Source organism: Periplaneta americana, chromosome 12 (genome assembly GCF_040183065.1).
Source record: "Periplaneta americana isolate PAMFEO1 chromosome 12, P.americana_PAMFEO1_priV1, whole genome shotgun sequence".
NCBI classification, from domain to species: Eukaryota; Metazoa; Arthropoda; class Insecta; order Blattodea; family Blattidae; genus Periplaneta; species Periplaneta americana.
Window position 1 is genome coordinate 151,208,744 of NC_091128.1, and position 13,989 is coordinate 151,222,732.

The 13,989-nt window shown below is 35.8% G+C and overlaps 1 protein-coding gene and 1 non-coding gene across 14 annotated transcripts in view; both read left to right on the top strand.

Moving 5' to 3' along the window:
* The window catches only part of Ndae1 (Na[+]-driven anion exchanger 1), a 704,613-nt gene that overhangs the window by 156,707 nt on the left and 533,917 nt on the right, over positions 1–13,989 (top strand). For 4 of the 13 annotated variants that reach the window (XM_069842287.1, XM_069842292.1, XM_069842296.1 and 1 more), the window contains exon 1: positions 11,501–12,002. The exons of the other annotated variants lie outside the window; for them this stretch is intronic. The gene's annotated coding sequence lies outside the window, so the exon portion shown is untranslated. Of the gene's footprint in view, positions 1–11,500; positions 12,003–13,989 lie in introns of those variants that run through there. 13 annotated transcript variants of the gene reach the window in all.
* On the top strand, positions 13,913–13,985 carry TRNAR-GCG (transfer RNA arginine (anticodon GCG)). Its single transcript has one exon. It is a non-coding gene; the product is annotated as a tRNA-Arg (tRNA).

Here is a 13,989-nt window from a genome sequence, read left to right on the forward strand (position 1 = left end):
TAAGATACAAATTAGATTTATTTTCAATGTTATTTTAAGTGACTGTGCTTCATTTAATTTAGGATATTCCCTATTATTATTATTATCATTATTATTATTATTATTATTATTATTATTATTATTATTATTATTATTATTATTATTATTAATTATTGTAAGTATTAATTATTTGTATTAATTATTGGTATTATTAAGTGTATTTTTAATTAACGGGTTTATTATTGTCATTATTGAGTGTAATTAGTTACCACTGCCACCGAGTATATACCCATTGCAGTGTGAATAAATAAATACATACCTGCTTCGGCATGTGGACGTGAGGCAAGCAGCCAGCTGGTCGGTGTGGTCTCTTAAGGGGCTGAAGTACCATGTATTATTATTATTATTATTATTATTATTATTATTATTATTATTATTATTATCCTACTTTATGTAGGCTAAGTTATTGTAAAGAATAGCCTAATGTAAAAATAATCGTCAATTCAACAGTGTTATGTTGTTATTCTACAGTCAGTGATGTCAAGGCAAGCGCATTTTTCTGACCTTGTCGTCGTGCGCGGGCATCAAGCGCTAAGTATGGAAAGAGGAAGGGTTGTGTATATGAATAAGCAGCCTGTTGGATTAAGAAAACAGTGGTGCACAAACTTCAGAAGGAACGTGAAATTTTATGTCGTTATTTTTATATGACTTCTTTCTGTTTGACATTATCTATATTGTCTGTAAAGCAAAAGTAATAACACCAATTTCTTAATATTGGACTTATGTTTTAAATGTTAATAACATAATAGAGAGTTAAGAAGGAATATTCACTTAAATTCCATAGTAGTACAACTATACTGTACTAAATGGATGAAACACATCATTCATAAAGAAAGTTATATCCCCCTCCCCAAAAGAAATTGAGTATGACATGATAAGCCTTATAAAAGTAATCAATGAACTAATCAGTACAAATCAAAGTTACCTAGGTGCTGTATATGTTTTAAATGCAACTAATATTCCGTAACAAAACTCTTATCGCATTAGCTTTTAAGGTGATACTGGTGCGCAACTTCCTGTCATCAGAATATTGTGACAGCGACGTGAGATTCGAACTCACGACCAGCGTCCCGCAAGAAAGCAGATCGCGCGGAGCACGGAGGGACGCCGCGCGGCGGAGAGTAGAGGGGAAAGGGCCCACGCGACGAGGGGAGAGTGCACGCGCAACTGCTGCATGCGGAGTAAGGGGGAATGGACCTTCCCGACTATTCCAGAAGTGCGTCGAAGTGGAGATATCCAGATAATTCTCTACACACCTGTAGAAATTTCTCGCAACTATGATTTTGCTATAAAAGAAGAAACGCCAGCGAACTAGAGGAGTTTTTCAGTTATTCAGTCAGTGAGTAAGCCAGAGCAAGCAAGCCAGTCTTGTGTACCGGAGTTCGACTCGAGTGTGCGTCCGCAACTGTATCAGCATCCGAAGGCCTGAGTTCGAGTGCAGTGGACCGCAGTTGGAGGGACCTGAGTTCGAGTACAGTGGACTGGCTCTGAAGGTCTGTGGTTCGAGATACTGTGAACTCGAGTGACTGAGCTAGAAGAACTGTGAACTGAGAACTGATAGTTCTGATTTGTAAATAGTGCTTTGTAAATATTAGTTAAGATTAACAGTTCATTGTTGTTCGTACTAGTCCAAGTAAATTGTCATTGTCGTCGGTGGAGTGCTATAACGAATACTGTGTTGAGTGAAAATCCAATTGTTGACGAGAGCGTTTAAGGCGAATTGTAGAAAGGAATTATTGTTGTGACGAATAAATTACATTGTTGTTACTAATAAAATTCACAATATTAAATTATTTTCTCAAAATCTGCTCAAGCTATAGAGCTGACATTTTTGCAACACATGAGCACATATCTTTTGTTTATGATGTAACAATAGTACCTTTGTTAATTCATTTCCTTACAAACACTTTCCATCCCAATATTTTCAAAATGTTCAATAAACTGTCATCAATAATACGTATTTACGGTATATTAGATTTACGAAAACATTCTTTCAGTACCTGTAAGGCTACTAAATAAATAGGCCTAAGTCTGAAAATGTCACTTTTCTATAAGAAAAAGTTGAGAAAATATTTATTTTGAATAAAAAAAAACAAACTTGTAAAAAATGAGTATTCAAATTAAAATCCACATTCTTATAATGCACTTATACTTCTCAGACAAATCTAAAAATTAACATGGATACAGTTTTAATAAGTTCGCTTCCCTTTATCTATTGCATCAGTGCTGGCCATCCCTGTACAACATTGTAGCTCGATCGAGCGGCATATACCACCTCTTTCGTCTGTCTCTTTCCTTTCCGCTGTAAAGCGCTCAGGCTCTCCTGAGCTCTAAAGCCGCGCTTGCTCCTATGGGCATCAATTGACATGACTGTTCTATAGTATTATGCCAACCAACCCTTTTGACGCCTTCGACGTTCGCGGAGAAGTACAAGCAAAAATACAGCACTAATATAATATAATACCTCATGAATAACAGCATCAATATAATACAGACGTGGACAAATTATTAGCAAAATTGAAGATTTTTATTATATATTTTTACAAAATATGATTCTTCAATTAAGACTACACTTGACATTTTTGCGTATTTCCAAATTATTAGCAAATTGAAGATTTGTACTGTATGCTTTTAGAAAATTTAACTCTTCAATTTGGACTACATTTGATATTTTTGCATATTTACAAATTATTAGCAAATTGAAGATTTGTACTGTATGCTTTTAGAAAATTTAACTCTTCAATTTGGACTACATTTGATATTTTTGCATATTTACAAATTATTAGCAAAACTGAAGGTTTTTATTTTATATTTTTACAAAATTCGATTCTTCAATTTGGACTACATTTGATATTTTTGCATATTTACAAATTATTAGCAAAACTGAAGGTTTTTATTATATATTTTTACAAAATTCGATTCTTCAATTTGGAATACAATTGACATTTTGGATATTTTTTCAAATTATTAACAAAACTGAAGATTTTTATTTTATAGTTTTACAAAATTTGACTCTTCAATTTAGACTGTAGTTGACATTTTCGCTAATTTACAAATTATTAACAAAATTGAAGATTTTTATTATATATTTTTACAAAATTTAACTCTTCAATTTAAACTACAGTTGACATTTTTGCATATTTCTGTCTACTGTAATGATAGAAAAATGCAAAATTGTCAATTGTAGTCTAAATTGAAAAGTCAAATTTTGTAAACAGAATTATCATAAAAATCGTCAATTTTGTTAATAATTTGTCCACGTCTGTACAATACCTCGTGGCAAGTCACTCGTACAATGACTGTTCGGTAGCTCTATGTTAGAGAACGGACTTCTTGCGTTCCTCGGCGGTGACTGAATTGACAATCTTAATGGACAACACTGGAGAATGAGAATGTTTTCCGGGATTCTCCCGTTTTCATCAATTCTCACAGATATCATTCCGCCATTATACTCCATTTTTTCCTCTTCCCATTTACTTAATTTAATTTCACCAAAAACTGCGGCACAGATGGTGTACGGATGAAAATAAGCTATCACGACACTACCTCTCTGTGAAATGATCACGACCTTACATCGACGCTCTTCATGAACGGCCAATTCGCGTCAGGCGAGGAATTATAAAGGTGTCAGTAATGACGAAACTCGCTGGCATAGATATACCTGTAAAACCTGGTGACCGTTAGGTAACTATTTCAGTCAAGTGTGTAGTATTCTCGAAAATGAAAACCCATCCAAAACTATTTCATTCAACTGAGACTATTTTCAGGGATTTATACGTAGGTCTACATATAAACTATGGCCTCAGATTTCTGTTCCTTCCCCCTGTAGATGAAAAAAGTACAGTTTGTGAATGATTTGACCATATGTCCGGATATGATATTAAATTCAAATGTGATTACTGTTATTTTTCTGCGAAATCCATATCCGAACAAATAAAGGCAAAAAATCTCTCGCCTGATTACCTTTAAACTTTCATTCCAGTCAACTGCTTGAAATGCCAACAAGTCTGAGCATATTTCTGTTATGTTCAGTCGCGTTTGAAAACACGTGAACAATCCCCACGTTGGTTGTCGCCGGCTGTCTGCAAGAAACTATCTTGCTCTCTTTATGTGCACACCCAATATCCAGATGTCAGATGTCACAGTGGTTTTCATGTAGAATTGAGTCCAGTGGCGCCTATTTTTTAAAAACATTGGGCGGGCTCAAACTCTTGAGGTTCCTATAAGTTAAAATACATAAATTTCATAAATAATAATGATGATGATGATGATGATAATAATGATGATAATAATAATAATAATAATAATAATAATAATAACACAGCAAATTATTGGGTAGGCTTGGGCTCTACGGGTCCATACAGTTGGCGCTACTGGAGTTGACCAGAGAGCTTACCTGCGCAGAAGTCTAAAATCACAGGCATCCCGAATTAGTGTGTAGGGAGGGGAAGAGTAAAAGATTCTCTCCCTCTCTATTGTAATGGTTTTGCGTACTTCGCAGCTCCATCCTTTCCTGCATGTTACTAGACTCAATCCAAATGAAAAGAACTACAACAAAAGTCTTAATTTCTCTCCATATTAAAAGAACTACGGTTGGAACGAGATGTCCTCTTCCATCATAGTGAAAATCTTGATTACACAACTTTTAATACTGTATCACTTCGGAATATGTATGATAAGAACTTTCTTGTGTTAAATTTTAACGTACCTTGTTAACATGTTTCGATCTATTTTCGGTCATCTTCGGAACTGGTCGTTGTTGGTCTTGGCGCCTCTTGTTTCCTGTGAGGGTGCGTTCGTAGTGTAGAGTCAAAGAGTGTATGTGTTTTGAAATTGAGTTGTGTGTTGAGAATATCGTTGGGGTGTGTTTTCGTATGTCTGTATATTTCATATTGTTCTAGTGTGTTGAGTTTCTGGCTTTTTGGTTGGATGTGCAGTATTTCCATGTCTGTGTTGATGTCTCTGTAGGTGTGGTTGGCATTTGTGATGTGTTCTGTATATGTGGAGGTGTTTTGTAATTTTGTTATGGCTGTGATGTGTTCTTTGTAACGTGTTTGAAATGATCTGCCTGTCTGTCCTATGTAGAAGTTGTTGCAGATGTTACATTTGATTTTGTATACGCCTGTGTGGTTGTATTTGTTTGTTTGTGTTGTTTGTGTGTTGAGATGTTTTTGTAGAGTGTTACTTGTTCTGTATGCGATGTTGTAGTTTAATTTCTTGATTTTAAATAATAGCATTATACATAATTAGAAGACACTAGTGATGAAGGACAAAGAGGAATGGATGCTCTCAGATTTTTCGCCAAAAACATATCAGTCAGTACTGAAATTTACCGTAGGCACAGGATTTTTAACTTAAGGGGTTAGGTACAGCTTACAGCAGTAAAAGTTTTGAAAATATTCAACATTTTTTTCCTTCATTACTGTATCTTGTACAATGATGAAAATTGGTATGTGTAAAATACTATCCTTCTGCTATACGAAAAAAATTATTTTTATGAATAAAAAAATATATTTATATATTTTTTTATCAAAATTCAAAATGTTGGCAGTTCACTGCGCAGTGATGAAGCGTTTCCCTCATAACTCATAAACTTGTTAACTTTTTCATGTTTTATTTCTTTTATTTTATTGCAGAAACTCATGTTTACAATTTTTTATTATTTTATTGGGTTATTTTACGACGCTGTACAACATCTCAGTTTATTTAGTGCCTGAATGAAATGAAGGTGATAATGCCAGTGAAATGAGTCCAGGGTCCAGCACTGAAAGTTACCCAGCATTTGCTCTTGTTGGGTTTAGGGAGAAGGAAAACCCCGGAAAAAACCTCAACCAGGTAACTTGCCCCGACCGGGATTCGAACACCGGGTCACCTGGTTTCGAGGCCAGACGCTCTGACCGTTACTCCACAGGCGTGGACTGTTTACAATATCATGCTCTTTCAACTACATTCCTTAATGAATAATATTTTTGTTTTTGTTTATTTTGTGTTAGAAGAAAATACTGATATTTGACCATTTTTTAAAATGATTTTATTTTTTATCAGACAATCTATCAAAGGTAGAGGAGTGATCTTGCATCATATTGTAGATATGATATGCATAAATACACACAAAATATTTCATCACAGGATGTTGGATAGTTTTTGAGTTATGTGGGAAACGCTTCATCACTGCACACTGTACTGAATTTTGGGGGGGGGGGGAATTTAATTGTAAAAATATATTTGTTCATATAGCACAAGAACAGTGTTTTACACATACTAATTTTCATTATTGTACAAGATACAGTAATGGAGGAAAAAAAATGTTGAATATTTCCAAAATGTTAATGCTGTAAGCTGTACCTAACCCCTTAAACTTGACTGTGAAAATCGAAAAATAATTTAATAGCCATTCCCTGGAAAAGATTCAAACAGCTTCGATCAAATTCCAAACATCTTTTTGGCCAGATCTGGTACATGGCGCATAAATTAACGACGTACGTACGTATATGTGAATCAAGCGAGGGAGCGTGCGGACAGATTGGTATAATCCAGGAAGTTGCTGCGTTTTATAGGCTATAAACTCCGAAAGCCAATCTATATTAATCAATCAAGAAGAGCAGTTTCGCACTCGACGGAGCACATGTATAGCCAACCTCATCTGCTGAACAGTCCTTAGCTTTATAGAAGAGATGAATTTATAAGACGGCGCAAATGATTGTAGTATTCTAAAATGTTATCTTCATACAAAAATGAGTCTACAATCACACCAGACTGTTAGTAGATAGTGAATCAGTGTAATACCGTAATTGCATCTGATGTTTATTTAAAAACCGACAGATTCATGTTAATTTACGGAGTACTAAACAGTGAATTTAAGGTATATATATATGTACACCACCAAACCCAAAAAAAGATGAAAAATTAGAATTTTCAAAATATAACTATTTTAATAGATAATTTTCTCCCCTTTAATTTGATATAAGAATTTTCGATTTATGCCTTATGGTTTTTCAGATAAGTCCCATTTTCCAAAATTCTGTGTCATCAGCCACGGTCACTTCTACGAAGATCACTCCAAAAGTAATGCACAACACTTTTTAAAATTTATTTTTTATTCTAAACCTTTGCAGTTTATGGAGGTCATAGATACATCCTTCCCCCTTGTATTCAAATTTAATTTAAGTCGCTCCCGTGAGTGGCGCCAGAGAGTAGCTCAGACGTGTTGGTTCAGACTTTTATCGTGCAGGTATACAGCCCTCATTCCAAGGTGGCGTAAGGCAGTTGAAAGGTGCGGGGATTATGTGGAAAAGTGACGTATTGTTCCTTAAGGATGTATCTACATTCTGTGAAAATAGCAAAGATGTAGGATAAAAATGTAATTTTTAAATAAACATTGTGGATTAGCTGGCTACGGACTGGAAGGTCCGGGGTTCGATCCCAGGTGGTGACAGGATTTTTTCTCGTTACCAAACTTTCAGAACGGCCCCGAGGTTCACTCAGCCTCCTATAAAATTGAGTACCGGGTCTTTCCCGGGGGTAAAAGGCGGTCAGAGCGTGGTGCCGACCACACCACCTCATTCTAGTGCCGAGGTCATGGAAAGCATGGGGCTCTACCTCCATGCCCCCCAAGTGCCTTCATGGCATGTTTCGGGGATACCTTTACCTTTTACCTTTTACATTGTGGATTACTTTTGGAGTGATTCTCCTAGCAGTCAATCCCCTCGTCCAGCATTGCTTGTAAAATAAACTTCTTTCTAGTCCCAAAATAAATGCATAGATATCAGGGCATGATCATTAGATTGAAAACACGTTCTTACATAATGAAGTAATTTATAATCTTTTACTGTTAGTCATAAAACTGTAAATTTGTGTGACAATGATGTTGTACGTCATTTTAATAAGAGTCCAAAAGGAGAAATTAAAATTATGAGGAGGATGAGCATAAACCCTGGGACAAGCACCATTGCAGGATTTGTTGCATCAATGGAAAATAAGGACAAAAATGCCAAAAAACATTCAACACCTGAAGTTAAAACAAGGAGTAGGTATTTGTGAGGCAGAAAGAAGCTGAAACAGGACCGACATGAAGCTGCTTAAGGGGTGACATATGATGATGGAGTCTTCTAGGCTCTGAAAGTTTGTGGCTCATTTACTGTAAATAGTAATTTTAGAATATTTAATTCTTTTAAACATGATATCTCAGTCAAATATGGTGATACCAAGAAGATAATGGTGTCATTTTGAAGCTTGAAATGTCCCCTAGTGCCTGACAATGAGTAAAATAACATTAATGTAGTTAATAATTATCTATGGATTTTTACATGATATATGCAACAAAAATATTAGTATAAGTTACATATATGGTAATATTTAATTAATGTAAATGAAAATGAAAACAAAAAATAGCTCTATGTCAGGCATTAAAGAATAGTTTTAGCTATAAAACAATGAAAAAACTGTGGCTCTATCTTAAAAACTGCATGAGCTATCATGTTTCAAGTTGTATGTCAAAATTATAAATAAAATAATTTGTATAAACAATTTAGACATAATTTCAAGAGATCTGTTCACTTCATTCTCTTTCTGGTACCATTCTCAATTGTATAAAAATTTTACAGAGAAAAATTATGCAATACAAAATGTTTTGTATGTAAAGGTGTACATATACCTTAAAATACCGTACGTAGAGATTTCTTTCTTTTCTTTTCCTTTTTGTTTCCTTTTGTTGTTGGCAATATGTTTTACGTAATTTGATGTGATGTATGGTTTAGTTATTGCTTAATGTGTTCATTTATTTGAAATGATATTCCAGTCTGTCCTATGCAAAAATATGAACAGCTATTGTAGAATGTGGAAAATCGTTACTATATTTACTATATTAAATATATTCTTAATATACTGTAATACACAATTATTGTTAAATTCAACTTGTGTTTGGTGATAAGCATAAGTATGAAATGTTGTATATCTGTATATATTGTATCGTTATATTACAAAACAACTATTTTAATTACTTACTAACATATTTATTATGAGGCTTTTAATTTATTGTGTGAATTTCTCCGGGAATTTTTACACAAACATAAATAACAAAAAGTATGAAGACTCACCTAGTTAATACTGCTTCATCCATGATTTTAAAGATGTGAGTGCATTCACATGCTCCGAATTAAGTGCCGCTCTACGTTCAGTAACAATGTTTCCTGCATCACTAAACACGAAAAAACTTTTTTTCTGTCAAGCACTTCTCCACGATCGTTCAATTTAAATCCAAACGTTTTACTGAGTTTACTTCTAAAATTCTCATATGACATAATGGAGTTTACATTTTTCACAAACCACAGAAAACTGATTTTTTTTTCTTTATCAAACTAAACACACAATCGTCATATACAAACTCAGTACAGAAACTGCAACTGCAAAAGTACAGCGGTCGAAACAGAAGACTGGTCCCTATTGTAATCGAATTACCAGATTTTAGAAAGAGAAGAAGGCCCTCACTTGCACACAGTGTAGACATGGCTATTTTATAAGGGATGAGGGGGACGAATCCCAGAAAAGTATGTATTTCATATGCTAGAAAGATGATCTGACAACAAGGTGGAAGTTTTCTTGGAAAACCATAATACTTAATAAGGGTTTCGCATTGTGTTTCAACTTTCAATAGAGATAGGCTAGGTCACTGTCCTCATATCTCCATCTCTTTCTGAAGTGTTTGTGCAAAGATTTTCCCTACGCTACCTGATTTACAGTTAGAAAATAACAGTACTATTGTTCTTCTAAGTAAGCAATTTCCGAGAGAGAAATATTGTCGGAATATTTAGTATGAGTTTGTAGTAACAAAATAATAATTAATATCAATTACAACCGATTAATTTTATTTATTTATTTAAGTAGGTTATTTTACGACGCTGTATCAAGATCTCAGGTTATTTAGCATCTAAATGAGGCGAAGGTGATAATGCCGGTGAAATAAGTCCGAATCCAGCACCGAAAGTTACCCAGCATTTGCTCATATTGGGTTAAGGGAAAACCCCGGAAAAACCTCAACCAGGTATCTTGTCCCGATCGGGATTGGAACCCGCGCCACCTGGTTTCGCGGCCAGACGCGCTAACCGTTACTCCACAGGTGTGGACTGATTAATTTTAATCGACTCGATTATTCGATTAAATATTTTGATCGATTAATCTTACAACAGAAATTGATCTATTAATCGATTAAATCCCACAACACTAATATTTTCGTGTTCAGAGCTCAAACTGAACTACAATAAACATTTTACACTTCACTTACAGTTGTTGAGTATTCTTTTCGTTATCATTGCTCTTGCCGGGCTCGAACTCGTGAAACTCGGACTCAGTGATAAGTTGATAACTATTGAATATATTATATAACCAAGAACGACTTCCAGGTAGGTTTAATAATAGGAATGGAGTCATTGTACAGTATTCACAGAAATCATTTTAAAACTTGGGTTATTGGTGTCAGCAGTTATTATTTTACTAAATCGAACAAATCTCGTTTTAATATTATCTATAGACCGTATATCGCGCTTTCAATTTCTTATAACTCTTCGAAACCGGCATCAAGCACTTCTTTCTATCCCTCATCATAGAACGTCTCTATACTCATCCTCCTACACTGTAGAAATACCACGTCTCTGGAATTCGTTAAGACCTACCTAATGACGTCAGGGACTGCCGGACTTTATCACAATTCAAAATTAAATTGGAAAATTTTGTCTTGTTTAATGCTTTTTAGGTATTGCTAGAAGTGTTGATTTGTGTTTTTTACTCTAGATTAAAATTGCAAGTTTCTTGTTTATGTTAATTAATTAGGATACAATTAATTATACTTAATCACTCATTTAAAGTTTGTGTGACTGCAACCTGTGTATATTTTTGTGTGACTTTACTTTGTTTATAGTGTTTTTTTTCCTTTTTATTTCTGTTATTGCATTTGTATTTCTGGTGGTGTGGAAGAGAAGGCCTGATGGCCTTAACTACACCAGAATAAATAAATAAATAAATATAATATACAATTTTCTGAAGTCCGTTCCAGATTTCCTGCTGGCATTCACATTGCCAACAACCTGGTATGCAGTATTTTCATGTACTATGACAAAAGATTCCATTTACATAAACAATTCGGCCACGTGGGGGGAATTACGGGAATCCTGATGTCATTTACCCCTTACCAATGCCCCCGTAAGTACCACAGTCTCGGAAGAGACGAAGAGTAATGTTTTTTATTCCATACGTGAATGGAAGGCGCAATGAAAAGATTCCCTGTTGAAGTTGTTTGGCTAGCATTTCTTTAGGTGCATGGCTAGCATCCAAAAAAGAAGCCACTAGAAAAAAAAAATGGATAAAATAAAATAAAAAGAGTCAGTCCAGCGCATGTGTTCCCGTGTTTGTCCGCGTGACGGCGCTTCCGACGCCGAGACCTCCCTCTCTTGGCGGTCTGACGACTCGATCAATAACTGACGCGGCGGCCACCGCGGCCACGGATTGGGGGAGCGAACAGTTGAGCTCTAAGCAGAGACAAGTGAAACACGAATTCCGTGTGCGCTCTCAAGTTCTGCTGAAGGTGTGCGTGAGTGCATGTGTGAGTGAGTGTGGAGGAAAGCAGTCGCCCACGTTCTCCCGTAACGTTATCTGTCGTCACTTCTTCCCAGTCACTCCATCCTCCCTCGTGTTTTCCTCTCTTTCCGTCGTGTGTCCCCTCCGGACAACTTCCGTTTTGTGCATTCATCATTCAATAGTGAACGACTCGTTTTTGAGTGTACAAGACGACCGGTATTTGCTCTTCTGCACGTTGAGCTGCTGGATGGCTGCTGAAAACGTGATACTGGTGACTGCAAAAACCAGCTGTTGGAACCTGTTGACCAGCTGAAACCTTACGAGGTCAATACACGGCCTGTGGCAGTCAACCCATCATTGTCTGGTGTCTCTATCACTGCTACCCGTCACATAAGGTCAGTAACCATTGCTTGAGTGTGAATAAATGCGAGAAGTTTTTTTGGGTTCCTTCCAACAATCTGGCGGTAGTCCAGCAGCAGTGCTTGTTGCTTCTCACGGTGCAGAAGCATTTCATATCCGTTCTGTAAATCGGCGTATTGTTACAAGATATTTAACATGTATTTTTTTATTTATTAATACTTTACACATGAGCTACATTAGGCATTGCAGCCCGAAAGAGCAGAAGCTCGTGCTCGGGCGCAGTACATATCAGTTATACAAAATATATCACAAAATTAAGAGAGTTCATTGAGCACAATAACATTAATAAATGGTAAAATAATACAGCATGTAATAATAGGGTCTATATACAAACAGAAAATAAAGAAGTACATAAATATTACAGTATCAATTTTTAACTCAATTAGCTTAAACAATTAAATAATTAATCTGATTTGTTTCTTAAATCTATGTGTGTTAAGTGTACTTAGCTCAGGGTAAGCTCTAATTAATGCATTATATATGTTGGGTCCAAAATTTCTGCTGTGAGTTTAATACACCTACGCACAGATACATATCGTATTACAGTGTGATATTAGTATAACTCGTTTCAAATGAGATTAGTATAGAATTGGGTACGGAATGATGAAGTCGCATAGATTTGGATATCATACTAAGAATATTATGGTCTGTCTCCGTTTTCACTGCCTTATAGGCGGTGGAGAACTGGCAACATTCCCTTACGATCCTTGTATTGTGGAAGTTTAACCACTTTTTTGTATCAAGTCTTATAGAAGCTCGTATTCTATCTTGATAAACTTTCGTAGTCTGAAGTCCATAATTCTGTATCATGGATTTCATATCCATGAAAAGTCGCTTTCGGTGCTCTCATGATACCCTTTGGATTCGAGACGAGTGCAATGCATAGGCGGAGTTATGGGGGGGGGGGCATGGGGGTACTGCCATCCCAAACTTCTCTGAACTTTGTTTTTTTTTTATTTACGTTAGAAAATATTGAATTCAAAAGATCTTTTTTGCTTTTTTTATGATTAAGTTTCTGTGCTTAAATTGACGAATTAATGTCTTGAGATCATGTGTCTGGACTATAAAATTTATTTTAAATTTTTGAATGTATGAGAATTTCTATACCTCATTTGAGGAATGGAAGCACTGTAATTTTTCTTTTGTAACAGCCTGTACTCACGTGTTAGAAGCCTGCAGGTGAACAGGCGTTACTTGGAGATGTATGAATAACATACTGCTCAACAATGCAGAAAAAAGAAAAGTGAAGCCGGTATAATGTGTAAACTTAAAGACGACATTAAGTAAAATAGAGTTTACATTTCATATATCTTCAGAAGAGCTTGACGTAAAAAAGTTTCTGTTAGCACTGTTACGTAGTTGTATTGTTATATATGTGTTTCTGTACGAGAGAGAGAAAAAAATAGAGATTGTTTTAAATTATGCCCTATTATAATTTGTAGTAGATCTACAGTTCAAGCCCTATACAACTCGGTCCGAAACATCGCGGTTAAGAATGTAACACTGTAAGAAACATGCCGCTCGAAAATACCTTCATTAGATGATCATATTTCGATACACTGTCCCACGGTCAAGTTATAACAGGGGAGGAGGTAAATGATGTCCCCCATAACCCGGTTATATGGGGATTCTATGGTTTTGCTTTGCCCCCTCCCCCAAAGAAACGGTTCTCGCTCCGCCTATGGTGCAATGGATTTTAATGGATAATAAAGTCGTTCAGATGGTTTCCTCCGAGAATTTTTTTATTGGGTTATTTTACGACGCTGCATCAACATCTGAGGTTATTTAGCGTCTGAATGATATGAAGGTGATAATGGCAGTGAAATGAGTCCGAAGTCCAACACTGAAAGTTACCCAGCATTTGCTCGTATTGGGTTGAGGGAAAACCCCGGTGGAGTAACGGTCAGCGCGTCTGGCCGCGAAACCAGGTGGCCCGGGTTCGAATCCCGGTCGGGGCAAGTT